The sequence below is a fragment of the Periplaneta americana genome, chromosome 15 (genome assembly GCF_040183065.1).
Source record: "Periplaneta americana isolate PAMFEO1 chromosome 15, P.americana_PAMFEO1_priV1, whole genome shotgun sequence".
NCBI classification, from domain to species: Eukaryota; Metazoa; Arthropoda; class Insecta; order Blattodea; family Blattidae; genus Periplaneta; species Periplaneta americana.
This window is the reverse complement of record NC_091131.1, coordinates 29,276,575-29,289,902: the sequence shown is the minus strand read 5'-3', so window position 1 is coordinate 29,289,902 and position 13,328 is coordinate 29,276,575.

The window sequence follows — 13,328 nt, the reverse complement described above, 5'->3', positions numbered from 1 at the left end:
GTTACACAACACAGAACTGCACGCATTGTATTCTTCACCTGACATAATTAGGAACATAAAATCCAGACGTTTGAGATAGGCAGGGCATGTAGCACGTATGAGCGAATCCAGAAATGCTTATAGAGTGTTAGTTGGGAGGCAGAGGGAAAAAGACCTAGACGTAGCTGGGAGGATAATATTAAAATGAATTTGAGGGAGGTGGGATACGAAGATAGAGACTGGATTAATCTTGCTCATGATAGGGACCAATGGCGGGCTTAAGTGAGGGCGGAAATAAACCTCCTGGTTCCTTAAAAGCTAGTAAGTAAGTATTGCAGCAAAAATGAAATCTTGGAGATGAAGTCTACCTTTGAAAATGTCCACTTTTTGAAAATGATGTAACGTAAATGTCCACCTTCCTCAGTGATGCATTCTTAGAGACGTTTAGGAATATCTTAAAACACATGTTGTAACATGCTCTGTGGTACTCTTTGAATTTCTTGCCTTATGTTAGCCTTAAGATCATCCAAGGTGGCGGGACGAGTTTGGTACACGCGGATCTTAAGATACCCCCAAAGAAAGTAATCAGAAGCTGACAAATCTGGGTATCTGGGAGGCCAATTTAAATCACCGCACCTCCAAATCAGACGACCTGGAAATATTCTTCGCAATGTTTCCATACTTATAATGGCAGTGTGTGATCTTGCTGATAACACACCCGATGAATAAATCTTGCTAATTGTGGCTGAAGAAATGTTTCTACCATGTCAGTGTATCGAGCAGCCATCACAATCACTGTTGTTCCATCGTCATCTTGAAAGAAATATGGCCCAGTTATGCCAGTCACATATATTACACACCATACCGTAACCTTTGAAGAATGAAGCGGGTGTTGGTGAGCCTCACGTGGATTGTCACTTGACCAATATAGGAAATTCGGTTAATTTACGAATGCCAATAAATAAAAATCAGTAAGCAGTCGGGATTCTGTTCTTTAAGTTTCAAGAAGGCTCTTTTCTTTAGGGGAAAATCCAGTGCTTAAAAGTTTTCTGCATAAGTTTTGGACTATGTATCTGTACATCCCCAAATAAGGCAAGAACGTTTTTGGCGCTTAAACTACCTGTATTGGCCCTTGTTTAGTTCTGACGTAGGTACTTGTTTGCTGATGTTTTACGGGAATTGTTTGGTACTTTTGCTCGAGATATTCTCTGTGGAAAGCTCTGAAAAGTGTACTTCAAAATACAACAATCTTCATCTATTTTGTTCGAATTTGCATAAAAACAATGACAGTAAAGCGGAATATTCTGCATCCCTAGACTTCCAATGTTTTTTTTTTCTGTGCGGCAATCTCGGCAGTGATTTCGATTAATGATTGACTTCTGTACTCTCTGATAATGATAACAATTCAATCACTGGTAGTTGGCAAGGAAAGGGCCAAATTTTCAGTGTTACTTGAATAATGTACAACAAACAAGAAAGGAGAGCTTAGTTACAAAATTACTTAATGGAAAAGGGAAGTTCTGCTGTGAACAGGGAGTTGGAAAGGGAGATGAAGGACCATCCGCTCCACCGATCCTTCATGATATGATAATGCAGAATTTCTGCATGGAAATATCATATGTACTTCGGTACATTGCTATAACATGGAAAGGGAGAGTTTTGCAGCAGCATTCGTATATAATGGAAAGGAGATGGTTTTGACAAAAATTATCATCATTTATAGATGCATGTATATCAACGTCAACATAATAATATGAAAACTATTTTATTTTTTATTTGTGTAAAAGAACAATTTTATAAGTCATTGTCCATATCAACTTATTTTTGACTGAAGATGAACTTGTTTACATTTTAATATTAATATAAATTGTAGGCCTTAAGTTACATAAATTATACATCTAACGTATTGCAAATTCTATTTTTCGCAATATACTTACTTATTTACTTACTTATGGCTTTCAAGGAACCCAGAGTTTCATTGCCGTCCTCACATAAGCCCGCCATCGGTCCCTACACTTTGCAAGACTAGTTCAGTCTCTATCATATCCCACTTCCCTCAAATCCATTTTAATATTATCCTCCCATCTATATCTCGGCCTCTCCAAAGGTCTTTTTTCCTCCGGCCTCCCAACCAACACTCTATATGCATTTCTGGATTCGCCCATACGTGCTACATGCCCTGTCCATCTCAAACGTCTGGATTAAGTATTCCTAATTATGTCAGATGAAGAATACAATTCGTGCAGTTCTGTGTTGTGTAACTTTCTCCATTCTCCTGTAACTCCATCCCTCTTAGCCCCAAATATTTTCCTAAGTACCTTATTCTCAAAAACTCTTAATCTCTGTTCCTCTCTCAAAGTGAGAATCCAAGTCTCACAACCATACAGAACAACCGGTAATATAACTGTTTTATAAATTCTAACTTTTTGACAGCAGACTAGATGACAAAAGCTTCTCAACCGAATAACAACAGGCATTTCTCATATTTATTCTGCTTTCAATTTCCTCCAGAGCGTCATTTATATTTGTTACTATTGCTCCGAGATATTTGAATTTTTCCACCTCTTCGATATGACTTAAAAATAAGAAGCAAGACGAATATCTGGACTTATTTTTTTCACTCAAAATGGACTTACATTTTTTTTCCACCACTAGAAACTGCAGACCTAATAAGCAGCAGTACTACTACTCATTAAAAGTTCTGTTTTGCATTATTCCACAGCTTGAGGAATGATAAAAATTTATATTTAAACTTATATTTAAATGGAATTTTTCCCTTTACATATGAATTTGAGCCGCCATTAGGTACAGGAATTGCAGTTCACTCATTACAACTTTATCTTTAGAGTAATTCATAACATGAAGAGCAAGAAGCGGAGCGAATTCTCAATTTATCTTTGACAAGAAATGGACTTATTTCCTCTTCAAGTCACTGCTTCCAATGTAAGTCGTATTTGCTTTCAGTACAGAAGCATCGTTTATTATTTGTAAGTTTTAGAGACCTTTCAGTCTGTACCCAAATCCACTTGCTTTAGTTTACGAAGAAGGGGTGTGTTTTATGTCCTTAAAAACTTATCCGAGCCGTCATCCCCTGCCAGGCCGAGTGGATAATGCTCAGTGAAAATCGAATTATATTATAACAGACAAGACAGGAGCCTGCCATCCTGCTTAATGCAGTCTTGTCAATATAGCAGAAGGACGTCACGGAATTTTACATTTATTAATCGATATTGTGCTCTTTTAAGAAGCCCACCCCTTGAGTGCTTGATAGTGTCAGCAAAATACCTTTTTTATCTTAATGCTATAATCCTGAGTTTACTTACTTACTTACTGGTTTTTAAAGAACCCGAAGGTTTACTGCCGCCTTCACATAAGCCCGCCATCGGTCCCTATCCTGAGCAAGATTAATCCAGTCTCTACCATCATATCCCACCTCCCTCAAATCCATTTTAATATTGTTTTCCCACCTACGTCTCGGCCTCCCCAAAGGTCTTTTTCCCTCTGGCCTCCCAACTAACACTCTATATGCATTTCTGGATTCGCCCATACGTGCTACATGCCCTGCCCATCTCAAACGTCTGGATTTAATGTTTCTAATTATGTCAGGTGAAGAATACAATGCGTGCAGCTCTGCGTTGTGCAACTTTCTCCATTCTCCTGTAACTTCATCCCTCTTAGCCCCAAATATTTTCCTAAGAACCTTATTCTCAAACACCCTTAATCTCTATTCCTCTCTCAAAGTGAGAGTCCAAGCTTCACAACCATATAGAACAAGCGGTAATATAATAATGAGTTCAAGAAATTTTTCTAAATTTACGAAGTACAGTACTGTGTAGATTAGTTGGGACAAGACCGAATTTTACGTTACACAATAAATTGCATTGTTGCTCTATACCCTTCGTTTTAGAACATCACAGAAATGAGCCAGAAAGACGATTAACTTAAGGGGAGAGAATGGTATTTTTTGGTGAAAAATGAGTAAATAAAAAAAAATTCTTTAAAATACTCTGTGATATGTGTGGAATACATAGCATAACATTTTGTGGGTATTTGTGCCCTTATCGGATGTTGAGTCACCATTTTTAAACTTCCTGCATTATGGATTTTTAAATCACTCGCCCACTTTCATTGTTGTTTCCTGTAAATTAAATTTTCAAAATTTTTTTCTTTAAAATACTCTTTGATTTGTGTGGAATGCATTGCATAACATTTTGTGGGTTTTTGTGCCCTTATCGGATGTTGAGACGTCATTTTTAAACTTCCTGCGTTATGGATTTTTAAATCACTCGCCCATTTTTATTGTTGTTTCCGGTAAATTAAATTTTCAAAAATTTTTTTTTCTTTAAAATACTCTTTGATATGTGTGGAATGAATTGCATAACATTTTGTGGGTATTTGTGCCGTTATCGGATGTTGAGACGTCATTTTTAAACTTCCTGCGCTATGGATTTTTAAATCACACGCCCGCTTTTATCGGTTTCCAGTAACTTCATTTTTTTTTTGCTACATTGCCAGACAAAAATGGATATAATTTCTGAACTATTAAAGATACATGCGTGAAATTTAGAACACACATTCTTTAGACTATTAGGAAACGTTTCTCTGTAACAGAATTTTGTTAATTGATTTCATTTTAAAAATACGTCCGTTTGTTTGCAAGAAAGGAAATCAGAAAATTGTTATTAAATTTTAATTGTTTATTTTACAAACGTAGGGACTAATATCAAAATTCTGTTACAGACAGTTTGTAGAACATGCTTTTGGAAATATATTGCAAAAAACAGTTTGAATCTATCTGTAAAAACTGTTTAGATATATCGGTTTTAGTACAATCCTGCATTGGGTATATATTTTTTTTTCAAATTTGGGCCCCCAAATAATTTTTTTTTTCAAAATATTTTTATTTGGTTGAGTTGCCACAGCTATGAGCTCTCTACATACAAAAAAAAAATAATATTTTACACCAAATAGGAAAAAAGTTTTAAAAAATGCCATCCTCTCCCCTTAAGAGACCGTTCCTTACTGTATTTAGTCTGAATTCATATTTAGCGATGTTAGGACATATTGGCCCTCATCTTACCTGATATTACTTTTCGAAGGAATTTTTTTTAGTTTTCTATATATACCACACCCCGTAAAAGAGCAAAGATTATTGTTCTAAGTGAAAATACGGAAGTGAGCCTAAGAAAGATAGCAGATGCAGTTGGCGTTACGAAATCCAGCGTGTCAAAGATTGTCAAGCACCATGAAAGATGATGATCGAGAGTGGCAGCGAAGTCTGGTACTGCGTCTCAGAAGTGAAGAAAATGTGCGCAAAACTCATAGATTCAGTATGTAAGAGGGTGAAAGAAGTAATTAAAGTGAAAGGAGGTCGCATTTCTTATTAAAATGTAAAATAAAAATGATAAATGTTCATATCAAACGATGAAAGAGTAATGGAACGGAGAAAAATTCTCTCCGGCGCCGGGATTTGAACCCGGGTTTTCAGCTCTACGTGCTGATGCTTTATCCACTAAGCCACACCGGATACTCACCCCGACGTCGGACAGAATCGTCTCAGTTTAAGTTCCAACTCTTGGGTTCCCTCTAGTGGCCGCCCTCTGCACTACATCATAGATGTCTGTGAACGTAGGACTGAAGTCCACACATGTGCTGAGGTGCACTCCGTTCCATTACTCTTTCATCGTATGATGACGCAGAATATCTGCATGGAAATATCATATGTACTTCGGTACATTAAAATAATATATATGTTCATATCAAGCTTGTATCTCTAATTTTCTGTTTGTCCCAACTAATCTTCACAGTACTGTAGTCTACTTCCTGTTTTGTATTCTTCCCTAGTTTAAAGTAGATCCATTAGTAATTATTTTTCTATAGACAACTACATTTAGCTTATTCGTTTTCGTCGACTCCTTCCAAATAAATATTTTTTCCTATTCTCACAATTAATCTGCCTCTGTTCTATTTACACTTTCCTCTTGGCCCATGTATGTTTTCTTTTTCAATTATTGCAAAATTTCCTTCACTGTTTTAAGATATTTTTATTTTCCATACCACTTACTGGATCACCCATACCTTTGTTTCATTTTTAAGCCAATTTAATATTTAATCTAGTTGTAGTATTTTATTTGCTAACTTAGATTAGGCCTACATGTTCTTAAAAAATCTCTTCACTTGCGTTTGGCCATGTTTCTGGTGTGTATGAAATAATTGGTATAATAATTGGTCTAACAGCTGACATCGATATTCTTACTTCTGCATCAACCCTTACATTTCCAAATCCTTTCCCTTAAGCAACCTGCAATTTAATATTCGCAAGTTTACCTTCTTTATTTTCCGACAACTATGGTCTTCATTTTTAACAGAGACGGTTTGGAATTGAACGGGTAACATCAGCTGCTTGTCTATGCGGATGACGTGAATATGTTAGGAGAAAATCCACAAGCGATTAGGGAAAACACGGAAATTTTACTGGAAGCAAGTAAAGAGATAGGTTTGGAAGTAAATCCCGAAAAGACAAAGTATATGATTATGTCTCGTGATGAGAATATTGTACGAAATGGAAATATAAAAATTGGAAATTTATCTTTTGAAGAGGTGGAGAAGTTCAAATATCTTGGAGCAACAGTAACAAATATAAACAATACTCGGGAGGAAATTAAACACAGAATAAATATGGGAAATGCCTATTATTATTCGGTTGAGAGGCTTTTATCATTCAGTCTACCCAAAAAAAAAAAAAAAAAAAAAAAAAAAAAAAAACTGAAAGTTAGAATTTATAAAACAGTTATGTTGCCGGTTGTTCATTATGGTTGTGAAACTTGGACTCTCACTTTGAGAGAGGAACATAGGTTAAGGGTGTTTGAGAATAAAGTGCTTAGGAAAATATTTGGGGCTAAGAGAGATGAAGTTACAGGAGAATGGAGAAAGTTACACAACACAGACCTGCACGCATTGTATTCTTCACCTAACATAATTAGGAACATTAAATCCAGACGTATGAGATGGGCAGGGCATGTAGAACGTATGGGCGAATCCAGAAATGCATATAGAGTGTCAGTTGGGAGGCCGGAGGGAAAAATACCTATAGGGAGGCCGAGACGTAGATGGGAAGATGATATTAAAATGGATTTTAGGGATATGATGATAGAGACTGGATTAATCTTGCTCAGAATAGGGATCAATGATGGGCTTATGTGAGGGCGGCAATGAACCTCCGGGTTCCTTAAAATCCAGTAAGTAAGTAAGTAAGTAAGTAAGTAAGTAAGTAAGTAAGTAAGTATGGTCTTCAGTTTGTTTGCATTTATCTTCATACAATACTGCTGAAAGCTGTCATTTAGTTCCAGTAGCATATTCCTTTGTATCGTCTTCTTTTCTGCTAACAATGCCATAACATCAGCAAATCGTATGCACTTTATTCTTCTTGCTCCTACTATCACTCCTTCCTTGTTCTGAAAACAGTTTTTCACCAAATTCTTCAAGTAGATGTTGAACAGGGTAGGTGATAAAGGGCATCCTTGTACTCATCTCCCTATTTCACTTCCTTCTGACATTTCTTCTCCTGTCCTCACTTTGACTCGTTGTTTCGTATAAAGATCACTGAACATCCACCTCTCTTTCCAATCCACACCTATTTTCATTAGGATGTCCATCCGTTTGTTCCAATGTACCCTGCACCATGTATTGTACATAATTTACTTGTGAACATGTGAACTAGCCTTAACTAACTGATATTTGCAGTAAAATATGTTACAACATGGGGAAAAATGAATGAAATCTTCTTTATATTGACTTATGTAAACTCGAGTCCTTTTAAAGAAATTGTGAGCACATGAAAGTTTCATGCTTTACTACTTATTATTTTTAAAGTTTACGTTCTCAAGCTTGTGGCAAATTAACAAAAATCCAAACATCATCCCATTGAGCTCTACTTCTTTGTTAGAGGCACAAACGGGAAAATGTCACATTTTATGTGTAACAGGAATCAGTGACGTCATGCAGTGATGAAAACAGCGTTAGTATATATGTCGGACTACGTAAAATGCGGCAGTGATATCAGATTAGTTTCAACAATTAATTCAGAGATTAGTATCATTTAATTCTCATAATGTTTTCGTTAATATGAAATAATACATATAATTTGAACTGGTTATGGAAATTACGGGAAAACGACTGAACGGATTTTAATAAATGATACCTGTTTTTGAAGCTTGGAACTCTAAGTTTTTCAGAAAAATAGTAGTTTTCAGTGAAATGTCAATTTTTCAACACAATTTTCCTATTTTACAAAATCCATTTATCATCAGTTTTGAGAACTAGCTAATTGCATTTCAGAATAAAACAAAACACACACTACAGTAAACAATATTACACGAAGGCCATGATCTGCAAGAATGCTGACATATTTAGAGATCTAATTAAATTGTTTATTAAAAACTTAACTTACTAAAAATAATTTACAGGTTCGATTCTGTGGTGTGTAATTTTCTGGGTACAGCTGTGTATTGGATATTAAAAACTACAAAACTTAAGGTGGTTTGATGACATTATTACCATTAGAAATGAAATATTATTGTAGTTAATGCCATTATGTGACTATTTTTCATTAATTATACATATTAACGCTATATTGATGATATGAAAGTGAAACGTTTTGGGGTTATACAAGTAGATGTAGAGAATAACTTAAGTTAGATTTTGATTTCTGTATCTTACTGAGTGGCGGCTATATAGTATATATAGTACTGTACCTATATGTTACTGAACGCCATAAAACTTACGTAAGAAAATAATATTATTAAAAATCAAATATTTTTATAATTATTAATCAAGTGGGGTTGGGTCTTTTTCATATATTTAATGGCGGTGTGGTGTAGATATTTATATGCGTGGTTCTCTTCAGTATTGGCTCGAGAGAGAGTATCTTTCATTATTATGGAAGCAAATAACGTTCAGAATATCTGGTATTCTTCACTGAAAATAAATCGGAAAAATGTTTATTTGAACGTCCAATGAACTTAGTTTGCATCATTTGCTGCACAAGCCACTAGTATAATATAAAATTAATAAAATGATAACAAGAAATTAAAATAAAAACGTAGTTACGCAGTCAATGAGAATAAAAAATCCCGTCACTTTTTGCAATTCATATAAACTGACACAGATATTAACGAACCCTTCTTTACTTTCGTCTACAGAATGAATTTTCTGTCGTCACTAATAATATGAAAAAGTAATCGCAATTTACCTGAAGCGCTTCTTTATTTTCTTCTTTGTTGCAGTGCATCCATGGTGACGGTCTCACGACAGTCGCGAGTGTTTTGTTATCACGCCATCATGGCGGCTCTTAATGTGTCTGATTAATTACATCTGTGTAAGCGCTCTCTCTGTGCTTTATCGGGCGTCCTAATGCGCATGTTTGTGTCGTTACTCTTTATTTTACTTAACAGCGGAACTAAATTAACGAAATGAATTCCTGTTTATTATAGAAAGCAATACCAGCCCGTGCCTGGGTAAGCGATTTCAATTACACAAGCTGCAAAACAACTGGATTTTATTTGATTACAGTTTGCAGGAGCGTCTTTCAGACAAACATATAGTTATTACGAGGCTGTAGGATTGATATTTATAAAATAAAACTGAATTACATCGGTACAATCATTAGTCTGTATCATGATTTAGGCATTGTGGATTGGATTTTCGATCCTTTCCGTCTTCATATTCAAAGATTCTAACACTTCTCTTCGCTTGCGGCTAAGCGTTAAGGGGAAGGGCCTACAGGAATGATCAAATATGAAGGGTACACGGGAATAAAGATCAAGGTCCATTTTAGAAAGTTTCGAGAAACATGAATTTTAAAGTTTAAGCACTTAAATAGTTAGTTATGTGTGTTAAAATGTTATGTTTTATTTAACGACGCTGGCAACTGCAGAGGTTATATCAGCGTCGCCGGATGTGCCGGAATTTTGTCCCGCAGGAGTTCTTTTACATGCCAGTAAATCTACTGACACGAGCCTGTCGCATTTAAGCACACTTAAATGCCATCGACCTCACCCGGGATCGAACCCGCAACCTTGGGCATAGAAGGGTTATGTGTGTATTAATAGAAATTGACGTAATGGAATGTCAAGAACGATGATTTCTTATTACTAGCTAGACCACATGTAAATGACACTTGGGAGGAAATTAAACGCAGAATAAATATGGGAAATGCCTGTTATTATTCGGTTGAGAAGCTCTTATCATCTAGTCTGCTGTCAAAAAATCTGAAAGTTAGAATTTATAAAACAGTTATATTACCGGTTGTTCTTTATGGTTGTGAAACTTGGACTCTCACTCTGAGAGAGGAACATAGGTTAAGGGTATTTGAGAATAAGTTGCTTAGGAAAATATTTGGGGCTAAGCGGGATGAAGTTACAGGATAATGGAGAAAGTTACACAACACAGAACTGTACGCATTGTATTCTTCACCTGACATAATTAGGAACATTAAATCCAGACGTCTGAGATGGGCAGGGCATGTAGCACGTATGCGCGAATCCAGAAATGCATATAGAGTGTTAGTTGCGCATTGTATTCTTCACCTGACATAATTAGGAACATTAAATCCAGACGTTTGAGATGGGCAGGGCATGTAGCACGTATGCGCGAATCCAGAAATGCATATAGAGTGTTAGTTGGGAGACCGGAGAGAAAAATACCTTTAGGGAGGCCGAGACGTAGATGGGAAGATAATATTAAAATGGATTGGAGGGAGATGGGATATGATGATAGAGACTGAATTAATCTTGCACAGGATAGGGACCGCTGGCGGGATTATGTGAGGGCGGCAATGAACCTTCGGTTTCCTTAAAAGCCATTTGTAAGTAAGTAAGTAAGCTAGACCACATGATAGAGCTTCCTTTCCACTATAAGATAGCATTATTAACTCAATTTCGATTTTTGATGGACCTTGATCGTTTTTCCCGTGTATCCTTCATATGTGTAAAAATTAACATTCTTTTTTATTTTTAGCCTGAGAATACTTCATAGTATTGACTTAATTTGAGCGAAATTTCAAGATCGTTAGAAAGAAAATAATTGCTTTTACGCCATTATAAATAGACGCTGCGCTCCAGTCCTCTTGAATATCCGGGGTTTGTTTATTTTACATTTTTCAACATTTAATACGTAATAGGCTATCTAAGACAATAATAGAGATAATTGAATAAACTTTCAGGGCATGTTCTCACATTTTACATGAATAATTCTACTTACTACTTACTCGCTTTTAAGTAACCCTGAGGTAATTGCCGCCCTAACATAAGCCCGCCATTCGTCTCCTCGATCCGCAACCTGAGGACGCGCCATGCCGTGGTGATAGGGACCCACAATACATGGACATGAATAATTCTGTACTGTAAGAGGAAATTGTCAAATTTAAAATTAAATAATACGTTAAAAATAGACATGCAATTGTTCTTTGTGTTCATAAAAATGCAAAATAAAAACATAAAAATCAAAATTTCCAAAAATCACGAAATAATAGTACATTATGCAACTAGCCTATAATGATAGTAATTAAGAAGCGGGTATGGATGTTTATGAAACGAGCGCTAGCGCTCGTTTCATAATTTTAACCAGCTTCTTAATTACCATTATAGGCGAGTTTCATACGACTTTTTATGCTCGACCATATTTCTAACTTGAAATTACCGGTATCCAGATGTATACATTTTATTTGTATCTGATAAGATCGGAAGTGGCCTTGTTCTAGGTCGTGAATTGTGAGATGTGCGCAGACGCGAAAGTATTGATTTTTTCCGAGGAACAATAATGTCATTGACCTTGATGTAATCCCGTTAAACTTGATATAACCTTGATTATTGAATTCGACATTGAAAACGAGATGAAAAATTGAATTTATTTGAATATTATTTACAATTAACGCTAATTATTATAGTAACAGAACATAACCTTCTGCGACAGTATTGGATTTCCAGTCTCCGTGACTTTTCGCTAATTCTCTTTCGATTGCATATCCGAGAATAATCGATACTTGCTGTTTTATAACGGTACAAAGCTGACCTGTCATTGGCTGAACACCTGTAAACTGAGTTGTGATTGGCTGAAGACCTGTACTTTAATGAGTAGATGTACTTTAATGACATGCATTAAAGGACTGCTACCAGGTGTATAATTACTACATTTCGGCATGGTCGAGCATAAAATTGATTAGCAGCCTTTTAGCTTCCATTTAAAACAAGATTTGTGATTCTGTGATACCCTTGAAAGGAGATAAGTATGTAATTTTCTTTGTAATACTGAATTTTTTGCATTTTTTATGTCTCTAACTGTACCATAACGAGCAAAAGTGAAAATGTATTTAAAAGGCTTCATACATTGCCGTACAATGGCACACCCCAGTTCTAAAACTACTACTACTACTACTACTGTTACTACTATTACTACCATTACTACTGTCCACACCTTGGAATAACGGTTAGCGCGTCTGACCGCGAAACCATGTGACCTGAGTTCAAATCCCGGTCGGGGCAAGTTATCTGGTTGAGGTTTCTCTCGGGGTTTGCCCTCAGTCCAATATTCGAAAAGGCTGGGTAACTGTCGGTGCTGGACCCCGGACTCATTTCACCGGGAATTATCACCTTTATTTCATTCAGCCGCTAAATAACCTGAGATGTTTATACAGCGTAGTAAAAAAACCCACTAAAAACAACAAAATTATTATTATTATTATTATTATTATGATTATTATGATTGTGATTATTACTACTACTAGACCCTACTACTACTGCTACTACTACTACTGTTACTACTACTACTACTTTTACTACTACTACTACTGCTGCTGCTACTAGCCTACTACTGCTGCTACTATTGCTACTACTACTACTAGCCTACTACTGCTACTACTACCACTACTACTACTACTACTACTACTACTACTACTACTAGCCTACTAATACTACTACTGCTACTACTACTACTACTGCTGCTACTAGTACTACTACTACTACTACTGCTACTACTAGCCTACTACTACTACTGCTGCTGGTACTACTAGCCTACTACTACTACTACTGCTACTACTACTGCTGCTACTACTAGCCTACTGCTACTACTACTGCTGCTACTATTGCTACTACTACTACTACTACTACTACTACTACTACTACTACTAGCCTACTACTACTACTGCTGCTGATACTACTAACCTACTACTACTACTACTGCTACTACTACTAGCCTACTACTACTACTAGCCTACTACTACTGCTACTACTACTGCTACTACTACTGCTGCTATTACTAGCCTACTAATACTACCACTACTACTGTTACTACTA